Consider the following 12,734-nt stretch of genomic DNA (forward strand, 5'->3'; position numbering starts at 1 on the left):
ACCTGGATGCAAAAATTCTCAACAAAATTTTGCAAACCGGATCCAACAACACATAAAAAGAATTATTCACCACAATGAAGTGGGGCTTATTCCTGGGATGCACAACTCATTCAATATCTGCAAATCAACTGATGCGATACATCACATTGATAAAAGAGAGGATAACAACCACATGATCCTCTCAATAGTTACAGAAAAAACATTTGACAAAATGCAGCATCCTTTCTTGATGAAAAAAAAAAAACACTCATGAAAGGAGGGATAGAAGGATCATGCCTCAACATCAGAATGTCCAGATACGAAAGTCCCACAGCTAATATCATCTTTAATGGGGAAAAACTGAGAGCTTTCCCCCTAAGGTCAGGAACACGACTGGGATGTCCACTCTCAGCACTGTTATTCAACATACCATTGGGAGGGCTGGCCTCAGCAATCAGAGAACAAAAAGAAATACAAGGTGTCCAAATTGGCAAGGAGGAGTCAAACTTTTCCTCTTTGTGTACATGATACTCTCCATAGAAAATCCAAGACTCCGCTGAAAAGCTGCTAGGACTGATACAGGAATTCATGAAAGTCTCAGGATACAAAATCAATATACAGAAGTTGATTGCATTTCTATACACCAATAATGAATCAGCAGAAAGAGAAATCAAGGAATTGATCTCATTTACAACTGCACTGAAAACCATAAAATACCCAGGGATAAACCCAACCAAAGAGGTAAAAGATCAGTACACTTAAAACAATAGAGGGGCGCCTGGGTGGCTCAGTCGGTTAAGCGCCGACTTCGGCTCAGGTCATGATCCCGCATTTGTGGGTTCGAGTTCTGTGATGGGCTCTGTGCTGACAGCTTGGAGCCTGGAGCCGGCTTCAGAGTCTGTGTCTCCCTCTCCCTCTCCCTCTCTGCCCCTCCCCTGCTCATGCTCTCTCTCTCTCTCTCCCTCTCTCAAAAATAAATAAACTTTTAAAAAATTAAAAGAACCATACAAAGTCTATGAAAGAAACTCAAGAAGACAAAAAGAAATGGAAAAACATTCCATGCTCATGGATTAGAAGAACAAATATTGTTAAGACGTCAATACTACCCAAAGCAATCGACACATTCAAAGCAATTCCTATAAAAATAACATCAGCATTCTTCACAGAGCTAGAACAAACAATCCTAAAATTTGTATGGAACCAGAAAAGACCCCAAATAGCCAAAATAATGTTGAAAAGGAAAAAAAAAAGCTGGAGACATTACAATTCTGGACTTTATGGTGTATTCGAAAGCCACGATCATCAAGACAGTATGGTACGGGCACAAAAACGGACACACAGATCAAAGGAACACAATAGGGAACCCAGAAATGGATCTTCAAACATATGGCTGAGTAATCTTTGACACCACAGGAAAGAATACCCAATGGAAAAAAAGAGTCTCTTCAGAAAATGGTACTGGGAAAACTGGACAGTGAGAAGAATGAACCTGGACCATGTTCTGAAACCATACACACACACACACACACACACACACACACACACACACACCTCAAAATGGATGAAAGATCTAAATGTAAGACAGGAACCATCAAAATCCTATAGGAGAAGAAGATGGTGTAGGAGGACGCTGGGCTCACCTCGTCCTGCTGATCACTTAGATTCCACCCACATCTGCCTAAATAACCCAGAAAACCACCAGAAGACTAGCAGAATGGACTCTCCAGAGCCAAGCATAGACAAGAGGCCCATGGAAGAGGGTAGGAAGGGCGGAGAGGCGTTGCGCGCTACACGGACTGGCGGGAGGGAGCCGGGGCAGTGGAGGGGCAGCCCGCCCGGCAAGTCAGAGCCCCAGAGTCTGACTTGCAAAAGTGGAGGGGCTGGACTCTGTGAGTTCTGACAGCCAGCGGGACTTAACATCTGGAATGTTATAAGTCAACAGCTCTGCTCGGAGAGCAGGAGGGCTAGAGGACAACGGGAGGGAGAGCTGTTGAGCCCCGGAAGATAGAGCTCAACTCAGCGGGGAACAAAGGCGCTGGCCAGCGCCATCTCCCTCGCTCATCCCCCAGCCGAAACCCCAAAGGGAACCGGTTCCCGACACCGAGCTTGCTTGCACCACGCAAACACCCAGTGCTCTGCTTCTGTGGATCCATCCCTCCGACGGGCCGGCCTCCCTCCCGGTGCTGCAGGGCCCCTCCCACAGCAGACCACCGAGGGCAAAGCGAGCTGAGCCTGCCCCTCCCACCCCTGTGCACCTTGCGGATCCACCCCGTTAATATGCCAGATCCCATAGAAGCAGCACCACAAGCCTGGTAGTGTGCAAGTAGCCCAGACAGGGGCCACACCACTCCACAGTGAGTCCTGCTCCTGGGAGAGGGGAAGATAAAGTACACACCAGTCTGACTGTGGCCCCAGTGGTGGGCTTGGAGCAGACATCAGGTCTGACTGTGGCCCCGCCCACCAACACAAGTTACTCCAGACAGCACAGGGGAGGTGCCCTGCAGTTCTGTGCCACTCCAGGGACTACCCAAAATGACTAAATGGAAGAATTCTCCTCAAAAGAAACTCCAGGAAGTAGCGACAGCTAACGAATTGAGGAAAAAACGATTTAAGCAATATAACAGAACATGAATTTTAAATAATAGTCATAAAATTAATCGCTGGGCTTGAAAAAAGTATAGAGGACAGCAGAGAATCTATTCCTACAGAGATCAAGGGACTAAGAAACAGTAAGGAGGAGCTAAAAAATGCTATAAATGAGGTGCAAAATAAAATGGAGGTGACCACAGCTCGGATTGAAGAGGCAGAGGAGAGAATAGGTGAATTAGAAGATAAAGTTATGGAAAAAGAGGAAGCTGAGAAAAGGAGAGATTAAAAAAATCCAGGAATATGAGGGGAGAATTAGAGGACTAAGTGATGCGATGAAACACAATAATATCCGCATAATAGGGATTCCAGAGGAAGAAGAGAGAGAGAAAGGGGCTGAAGGTGTACTTGAACAAATCATAGCGGAGAACTTCCTTGATCTGGGGAAGGAAAAAAGCATTGAAATCCAAGAGGCACAGAGAACTCCCTTCAGACGTAACTTGAATTGATCTTCTGCACAACATATCATAGTGAAACTGGCAAAATACAAGGATAAAGAGACAATTCTGAAAGCAGCTAGGGATAAACAGGCTCTAACTTACAAAGGGAGACCCATAAGACTAGCGACAGACCTATCTACTGAAACCTGGCAGGCCAGAAAGGAATGGCAGGAAATCTTCAATGTGATGAACAGAAAAAATATGCAGCCGAGAATCCTTTATCCAGCAAGTCTGCCATTCAGAATAGAAGGAGACATAAAGGTCTTCCCAAACAAACAAAAACTGAAGAAATTCATCACCACTAAACCAGCCCTACAAGAGATCCTAAGGGGGATTCAGTGAGTGAAATGTTGCAAGGACCACAAAGTACCAGAGACATCACTACAAGCATGAAACCTACAGACATCACAATGACTCTAAACCCATATCTTTCTATAATAACACTGAACGTAAATGGACTAAATGCACCAACCAAAAGACATAGGGTATCAGAATGGATAAAAAACAAGACCCATCTATTTGCTGTCTACAAGAGACTCATTATAGACCTGAGGACACCTTCAGATTGAAAGTGAGGGGATGGAGAACTACCTATCATGCTACTGGAAGTCAAAAGAGAGCTGGAGTAGCCATACTTATATCAGACAAACTAGACTTTAAATTAAAGGTTGTAACAAGAGATAAAGAAGGGCATTTTATAATAATTACAGGGTCTATCCATCAGGAAGAGCTAACAATTATAAGTGTCTATGTGCCGAATACGGGAACCCCCAAATATATAAAACAATTAATCACAAACATAAGCAACCTTATCGATAAGAATGTGGTAATTGCAGGGGACTTTAATACCCCACTTACAACAATGGATAGATCATCTAGACACAGGATCAATAAAGAAACAAGGGCCCTGAATGATACATTGGATCAGATGGACTTGACAGATATATTTAGAACTCTGCATCCCAAAGCAACAGAATATACTTTCTTCTCGAGTGCACATGGAACATTCTCCAAGATAGATCACATACTGGGTCACAAAACAGCCCTTCATAAGCATAAAAGAATTGAGATCATACCATGCATACTTTCAGACCACAATGCTATGAAGCTTGAAATCAACCACAGGAAAAAGTCTGGAAAACCTCCAAAAGCATGGAGGTTAAAGAACACCCTACTAAAGAATGAGTGGGTCAACCAGGCAATTAGAGAAGAAATTTAAAAATATATGGAAACAAACAAAAATGAAAATACAACAATCCAAACGCTTTGGGATGCAGCGAAGGCAGTCCTGAGAGGAAAATACATTGCAACCCAGGCCTATCTCAAGAAACAAGAAAAATCCCAAATACAAAATCTAACAGCACACCTAAAGGAAATAGAAGCAGAACAGCAAAGACACCCCAAACCCAGCAGAAGAAGGGAAATAATAAATATCAGAGCAGAAATAAACAATACAGAATCTAAAACAAACTGTAGAGCAGATCAATGAAACCAAGAGTTGGTCCAAATAGATGAAATCATGAATGAAAATGGAATTATTACAACCAATCCCTCAGAAACACAAGCAACTATCAGGGAATACTATGAAAAATTATATGCCAACAAACTGGACAACCTGGAAGAAATGGACAAATTCCTAAGCACCCACACGCTTCCAAAACTCAAACAGGAAGAAATAGAAAACTTGAACAGACCCATAACCAGTGAAGAAATTGAATCAGTTTTCAAAAACCTCCCAACAAATGAGAGTCCAGGACCGGATGGCTTCCCAGGGGAATTCTATCAGACATTTAAGGCAGAGATAATACCTATCCTTCTCAAGCTACTCCAAAAAATAGAAAGGGAAGGAAAACTTCCAGACTCATTCTATGAAGCCAGCATTACTTTGATTCCTAAACCAGACAGAGACCCAGTAAAAAAAAAGAGAACTACAGGTCAATATCCCTGATGAATATGGATGCAAAAATTCTCAATAAGATACTAGCAAATTGAATTCAACAGCATATACAAAGAATTATACACCATGATCAAGTGGGATTCATTCCTGGGCTGCAGGGCTGTTTCAACATTTGCAAATCAATCAATGTGATACACCACATTAATAAAAGAAAAGATAAGGACCATATGATCCTGTCAATCGATGCAGAAAAAGCATTTGACAAAATTCAGCATCGTTTCTTAATAAAAACCCTCAAGAAAGTCGGGATAGAAGGAACACACTTAAACATCATAAAAGCCATTTATTTTTTTTTTACACATTTTATTTTTTTAATTTATTTTATTTAATATATGAAATTTATTGTCAAATTGGTTTCCATACAACACCCAGTGCTCATCCCAAAAGATGCCCTCTTCAATGCCCATCACCTAGCCTCCCCTCCCTCCCACCCCCCATCAACCCTCAGTTTGTTCTCAGTTTTTAAGAGTCTCATGCTTTGGCTCTCTCCCACTCTAACCTCATTTTTTTTTCCTTCCCCTCCCCCATGGGTTTCTGTTAAGTTTCTCAAGATCCACATAAGAGTGAAAACATATGGTATCTGTCTTTCTCTGTATGGCTTATTTCACTTAGCATCACACTCTCCAGTTCCATCCACGTTGCTACAAAGGGCCATATTTCATTCTTTCTCATTGCCACGTAGTACTCCATTGTGTATATAAACCACAATTTCTTTATCCATTCAACAGTTGATGGACATTTAGGCTTTTTCCACAATTTGGCTATTGTTGAGAGTGCTGCTATAAACATTGGGGTACAAGTGTCCCTATGCATCAGTACTCCTGTATGCCTTGGGTAAATTCCTAACAGTGCTACTGCTGGGTCATAGGGTAGGTCTATTTTTAATTTTTTGAGGAACCTCCACACCGTTTTTCCAGAGTGGCTGCACCAGTTTGCATTCCCACCAACAGTGCAAGAGGGTTCCCGTTTCTCCACATCCTCGCCAGCATCTATAGTCTCCTGATTTGTTCATTCATAAAAGCCATTTATGAAAAGCCCACAGCTAATATCATCCTCAGCGGGGAAAAACTGAGAGCTTTCTCCCTGAGATCAGGAACACGACACGGATGTCCACTCTCACCGCTGTTGTTTAACACAGTGTTGGAAGTTCTAGCATCAGTAACCAGACAACAAAAGGAAATCAAAGGCATCAAAATTGGCAAAGATGAAGTTAAGCTTTCACTTTTTGCAGATGAAATGATATTATACATGGACAAATCCGATAGACTCCACCAAAAGTCTGCTAGAACTGATAATAATATAACGATAGTAGAGGACTTTAACACATCACTCACATCAATGGACAGAACCCGTAAACAGAAAATCAACAAGGAAACAATGACTTTGAATGACACACTGGACCAGACGGGTTTAACAGATATATTCAGAACACTCCATACTAAAATGGCAGAGTACACATTATTTTCAAGTGCACATGGGTCATTCTCCAGAATTGATCACATTCTAGGTCACAAATCAGACCTCAACAGGTACCCAAAGAGATCAGACCAAGCATCTTTTCTGACCACAAAACAAGGAAACTGGAAGTCAAGCACGAAGGGAAGGAAGGAAGGAAGGAAGGAAGGAAGGAAGGAAGGAAGGAAGGAAGGAAGGAAGAAAAAGGGAAAGTCCACAAATAAAGGGAGGTTAAATAACATGCTACTAAATGAATGGGTCAAACAGGAAATCAATGAGAAAATACACTGAACCAAATGAAAATGAAAACACACTGGCAAAAACCTTTGGAATGCAGCAAAAGCAGTCTACGATGGAAGTATATAGCAATACAAGCCTACCTTAAAGAGCAAGAAAAATCTCAAACAATCCTAACTTACAACTAAAGGAATGAGAAAAAGAACAGCAGAAGGAAGGAAATAATAGACATTAAGGCAGAAATAAGGGATATAGAAACCAAAAAAGACACTAAACCAAATCAATGAAACCAGGGGCTGGTTCTTTGAAAACAGTAATCAACTTGAAAACCTCCTAGCCGGACTTTTCACAAAGAAGAGAAAAAGGACTCAAATAAATAAAATCACAAATAAGAAAGGAGAAATAACAGTCAACACCACAAAAATACAGTTAGAAGATAATATTATGAAAAACTATATGCAAAAAATTGGACACTCTGAGAAAAATGGACAAATTCCTAGAAACACACAAACTACCAAAACTGAAAAAGGAAGATACATAAAATCTGAAAACAGAAAGAAATCAAAACAGTAGCCAAAAAACCTCTCCCCCCAACACAAGAGTTCAGGGCCAGATGGCTTCACTGATGAATTCTACCAAACATTTAAGGAAGAGGTAATATCTATTTTTTCTCGAATTATTAAAAAAATAAAAAAAGAAGGAAAACTTACAAATTCATCTTATGAGGCCATCATTACCCTGATACCAGAACGAGAGAAAGACTCCACTAAAACTGAAAACTGCAGTGGCGCCTGCGTGGCTCAGCCAGTTTACTGTCCAACTCTTAATTTCGGATTAGGTCATTATCATGCAGTGCGTGGGTTCGAGTCCCACGTTGGACCCTGCCATGACAGTGTGGAGCATGGCCAGGATTCTCTCTCTCCCTGTCTCTCTGCCCCTCCCTCACTTTTATGTACTCTAAGTAAATAAATAAACATTTAAAAATATGTTAAAAAAATTTTTAAATAAAACTGCAGACCAATAGCCCGATGAGTATGCATGCAGAAATTCTCATTAAAATACCTTCAAATTAAAGTCAACAATACATTAATAGAATCATTTACCATAATCAAGTGGGATATATTCCTGGGCTGCAAGGGTGGTTCCACGTTCACAGATCAATCAACATGATGCACCACAGTAATAGAAGAAAGGATAAGAACAATATGATGCTTTCCGCAGATGCAGGAAAAGCATTTGACAAAATGTCATATCCATTCATGATAAAAACCCTCAGCAAAGTACATTGAGACTCAATCTACCTGCACATAATAAAGGTCATCTATGAAAAACCCACAGCTAATCTCATCCTCAATGGGGAAAAATTGAAAGTTTTTCCTCCAAGGTCAGGGACGAGACAGGGATGACCCCTCTCACCACTGTTATTCCACATAGTACGGGAAGTCCTAGCTACAGCAATCAGACAACAAGAAGAAATAAGAGGCATCCAAATCAGCAAGGAAGAAGTAAAACTTTCGCTATTTGGAACTGACATGATGTGCTCTATAAAAAACATGAAAGACTCCCGTAAAAATTGCTAGAATTGATATATGAATTCGACAAGTCACAATATACAGAAATCAATGTACATAAATCTATTGCATTTCTATAGATGAGTCATGAATTAACAGAGAGAGAAAGTAAGGGATCAATCCCATTGACAGCTGCACAAATACCCCCAAGATACCAGGAATAAACCTAACCAAAGAGGTGAAAGACCTGTACTCTAAAGGCTATGAAACACTGATGAAAGAAATGGAAGAGGACACAAAGAAATGGAAATACATTTCATGTTCACGGATGGGAAGAACAAAATGCTGTTAAAATGTCTACACTCCTCAAAACAATCTACACATGTAATGAAATCCCTATCACACTAACAAAAACATTTGTCACAGAACTAGAACAAATAATCTCAAAATTTGTATAGAAACACACAAAAGACCCCAAACAGTCAAAACAAACTTGAAGAAGAAAAGCAAAGCTGGAGACATCACAATTCCAGACTTTAGAGTATATTACAAAGCTGTACTGATCAGAACAGTATGGCACTGGCAAAACAACAACAACAACAAACACCAATAACAACAACAACAAACACATACGCATAGATCAATAGAATGGAAACCCAGAAATGAACTCATACCTCTATGGTCAATTAATTCTCAACAAAGCAGGAAAGAATATCCAATGGGAAAAAAAAAGATAGTCTTGGGACACATGGGTGGCTCAGTCACCAAAGCGTGTGATTGTGGATTCAGCTCAGGCCATGATCTCAGGGCAGTGCAGAGCATGCGTGGGATTCTCTCTCTCCATTTCTCTCTGCCCCTCTTCTGCATTCTCTCTCTCTCTCTCTCTCTCTCAAAAATAAATACATGAACTTTAAAAAATTCTCCTCAACATATGATTTTGGAAAAACTAGACAGAAACCTGCAAAACAAAACAAAAACAAAAACGGACCACTTTCTTACAACATACACAAAAATAAACCCAACATGGATAAAGATCTATGTGGGAAACCTGAAACCATAAAAATCCCAGAGGATAACACAGGCAGTATCTTATTTGACATTGGCTGTACAAACATCTTTGTAGATACATCTCCTGAGGTAAGGGAAACACAAGCAAAAATAATGGGACTTCGTAAAAATAAAAAGCTTCCGTCACCAAGGAAATAATCAACAAAACCAGAACACCTACAGAATGATATTTGCAAACGACATCTGATAAAGAGTTCGTGTCCAAAATATATAAAGTTATACAGCACCCAAAAAATGAGCAATCGGATTAAAAATGGGCAGAAGACATGAATGGACATTTTCCCAGGGAAGACATACACATAGCCAAGAGACACATGAAAAGATGCTCAACAATACTGGTCTTCAGGGAAATACAATTCAAAAGTACAATGAGATACCACATCACATCTGTCAGAATGACTAAAGTCAATGAAGGATGAAACAGCAGGTGTTGCCAAGGATGTGGAGAAAAAGGAACCCTCTTGCACTGTTGGTAGGAATGCAAACTGGTGCCGCCACTCTGGGAAACATCATGGAGATCCGTCAACAAAACAAAACAAAACAAAACAAAAAAAAAAACAACCTGGAAATAGAACTACCTTACCATCCAGCAATTTCACTATGAGGTATTTACCCAAAGAATACAAAAATAATTCTTCAAAGGGATACATGCACCCTGATGTTTACAGCAGCATTTTCTACAACAGTCAAATTATGGAAACTGCCCAAGCATCCATCAGCTGATGAATAAATTGAGATGTAGTATATGGAATGTAATATTATTTAGCCCTAAAAACATGAAATCTTGTCATTTGTCACGAGGTGGATGGAGCGAGAGAATGTTATGCTGGGTGAAATAAGCCTGTCAGAGAAAGACAAATACCAGGTGATTTCACTAACCCATGGAAATAAAACAAAACAAGGTGGGGGGAGGGGGGAGGGGAGGGAGAAAGGAGACAGTGACAAACAAGCAGACTGTTAACTAGGAAACAAACTGAGGGCTTCCACAGCGAGGTGGGGGAATGGGTGAAACAGCTGCTGGGGATTAAGAAGTGCACCTGGGATGAGCACCGGGTGACGTGTGGAAGTGTTGCTCTATAATGTACACCTGAAACTAATACTACACTGTGTCTTCACTCACTGGAGTTTAAATTAAAAGATAACATAAGGTTAATGAGACTTACCTACCAGGTTTTCTGTAGTTTTCAATCACTTCACTAGTTTGGAAAAATAACCATGAAATTTTTTAAAAAAGCATGTATGATGTGGGAGACAGTTTGTGCCCTTACCTCAGTCTCTGGTTCCAGCAGGACTTGGAACGTGGGTCCCAGCTCATTCTTCTAGAAGGTCCTGAGACAAGCATTTCATATATCCACATCCTAACTGAATGCAGCTCCCGTTCTTCTGAATTTCTGTCAGGGTTTCTTCCTGGAAACAAGCCTGAATCTGGAACAAACCATCGACTGCATCTATGAGGTGATGTCGTGGGACCCAGCAACCCATGAGTCCTTTAGTAAAATATGTCTTGTTCAAATACTGTCCGGGAAGGGGAGGGATGAAACACGGGAACAGCCCAGAAAATGCAAGGGCCTGTGCTGCTCAGCAACCAGCTAGCCCAGGGAAGCCACCCAGTGCCCCCTCCTCAGCACTCAGTACAACATGGCAGCTTCTCTCTGGCGACTCAGGAGATGCCAAGTTGCTGCAAAGCTCCCAAGGTCTCCCCTGGGGCGGGCGGCAGAGCCCGCTGGAAACGCAGCTCTGCTCTCTGTCCTGAGGCAGCAGCAGAGGCCCTGAGTCCTCTGGGAGCAACAGAAGCCCTTCCTGCTCTCAGGTGCCCTGGGTCAGAAAAGCCGATGGTGCGCCCTCTGCTGGCCATCACTGCCTAGGCAGAGGAACCCGCCCCTCCGGGTCTGTGGGGCTCGAGCTCTCTCTACTGGCCACCATGGGAATTCCTGCAATGATGAAGGCCCTGGTCGCTCAGCTGAGAGATGGAAGGTGCTCTGGGCAACTAAGCCTGTTCTCCACATTGGGAAGGGTCTTAGTGACAGGGCCTGAGACACAAAGAAATCTTTTCCTTCTCCTTTCTTGTGAGTGGAGAATGAAACCGAATTTATTAACGTAATGACATCATTTGTCATGCTTTAAGCAATGTTCACAGAAAAATAGACCGCCAACTTACACATGCTGAATAAGAGGTAATTGTGTTTACCACCAAAATACCCAGGTTAGATAAAGAGTTGACACCTTTGAGAGAGAGATACCGACGTCCAGCTATGGAATGAATGAGTCCTAGGGATACAAGGGACAGCCAATGGAATGGAGTCAATCCTGTAATAATACTGTTGCATGCTTTCACATGATAGCTACACTTGTGCTTAAGTACAACATAATTTATAGACATATGGAATGACTACAATGTATGCCTAAAACTAATACAACAAATGTGTGAACAATATTTCAATTAAAAATAGACATCCTTGGGGCGCCTGGGTGGCGCAGTCGGTTAAGCGTCCGACTTCAGCCAGGTCACGATCTCGCGGTCCGTGAGTTCGAGCCCCGCGTCAGGCTCTGGGCTGATGGCTCGGAGCCTGGAGCCTGTTTCCGATTCTGTGTCTCCCTCTCTCTCTGCCCCTCCCCCGTTCATGCTCTGTCTCTCTCTGTCCCAAAAATAAATAAAAAACGTTGAAAAAAATTTAAAAAATAAATAAATAAATAAAAATAGACATCCTTTACACTATCTTTAATTTCTCCTCCTTTGCCAATAAACTATCATTTCTGGGGCGCTTGGGTGGCTTAGTCGGTTAAGCGTCCTACTTCCACTCAGGTCATGATCTTGCAGTCCCTGAGTTTGAGCTCCACGTCAGGCTCTGTCCTGACAGCTCAGAGCCTGGAGCCTGCCTCAGATTCGGTGTCTCCTGCTCTCTTCCCCCACCCCAACTCGGGCTCTCTCAAAAAAAGAAAAAAAGAAACATTAAAAATGAAAAATCATTCCTAATTTAGAATCTGTGAAATTCCATTTATACCAGATTCTCTAACATCACCATCTTGATGTTGAGAGCTTATCTGAAAAGTCACTAGTAATATCTTTGATGACACATATGTGACAAGGTCAGAATGCAACTTACAGGTAGCTACACATCTGTTATGAATTCACGGTATGTATCCTTGGCTAATATTTCCAATGAAATGTGCTTTAGGGATACAGATGGATGAAATAATGTCCATCAGTCATATAGGTCAATTTCCTATAGGACCATTATGCCTTCAATTACTAATTGCCATCTCTTCAGAATTAAAAGAAAGCTGGGACAAGAAAATGTCTTTGAATTTGATGTAAGAGAAGACTATGGTGTTTTAAAGGGTTCACCTACCTTCTGGAATCCTCAGATTGGTTGTGGACCGGAGGATAGCAACCCACTATTTTGATGCACACAGCTAGTTCCAGAGGGAGAATATGGACCT

At 41.5% G+C, this 12,734-nt stretch overlaps 1 long non-coding RNA gene across 2 annotated transcripts in view; it reads right to left on the reverse strand.

The window, feature by feature from the left end:
* LOC113595704 (uncharacterized) overlaps positions 1-12,734 on the reverse strand; it is a 48,190-nt gene that overhangs the window by 24,463 nt on the left and 10,993 nt on the right. For both annotated transcript variants that reach the window (XR_008288988.1, XR_008288989.1), the window contains exon 2: positions 10,562-10,718. This is a non-coding gene — a long non-coding RNA (uncharacterized LOC113595704). The remainder of the gene's footprint in view (positions 1-10,561; positions 10,719-12,734) is intronic.

The sequence above is a fragment of the Acinonyx jubatus genome, chromosome A3 (genome assembly GCF_027475565.1).
Source record: "Acinonyx jubatus isolate Ajub_Pintada_27869175 chromosome A3, VMU_Ajub_asm_v1.0, whole genome shotgun sequence".
Lineage (NCBI taxonomy): Eukaryota > Metazoa > Chordata > Mammalia > Carnivora > Felidae > Acinonyx > Acinonyx jubatus.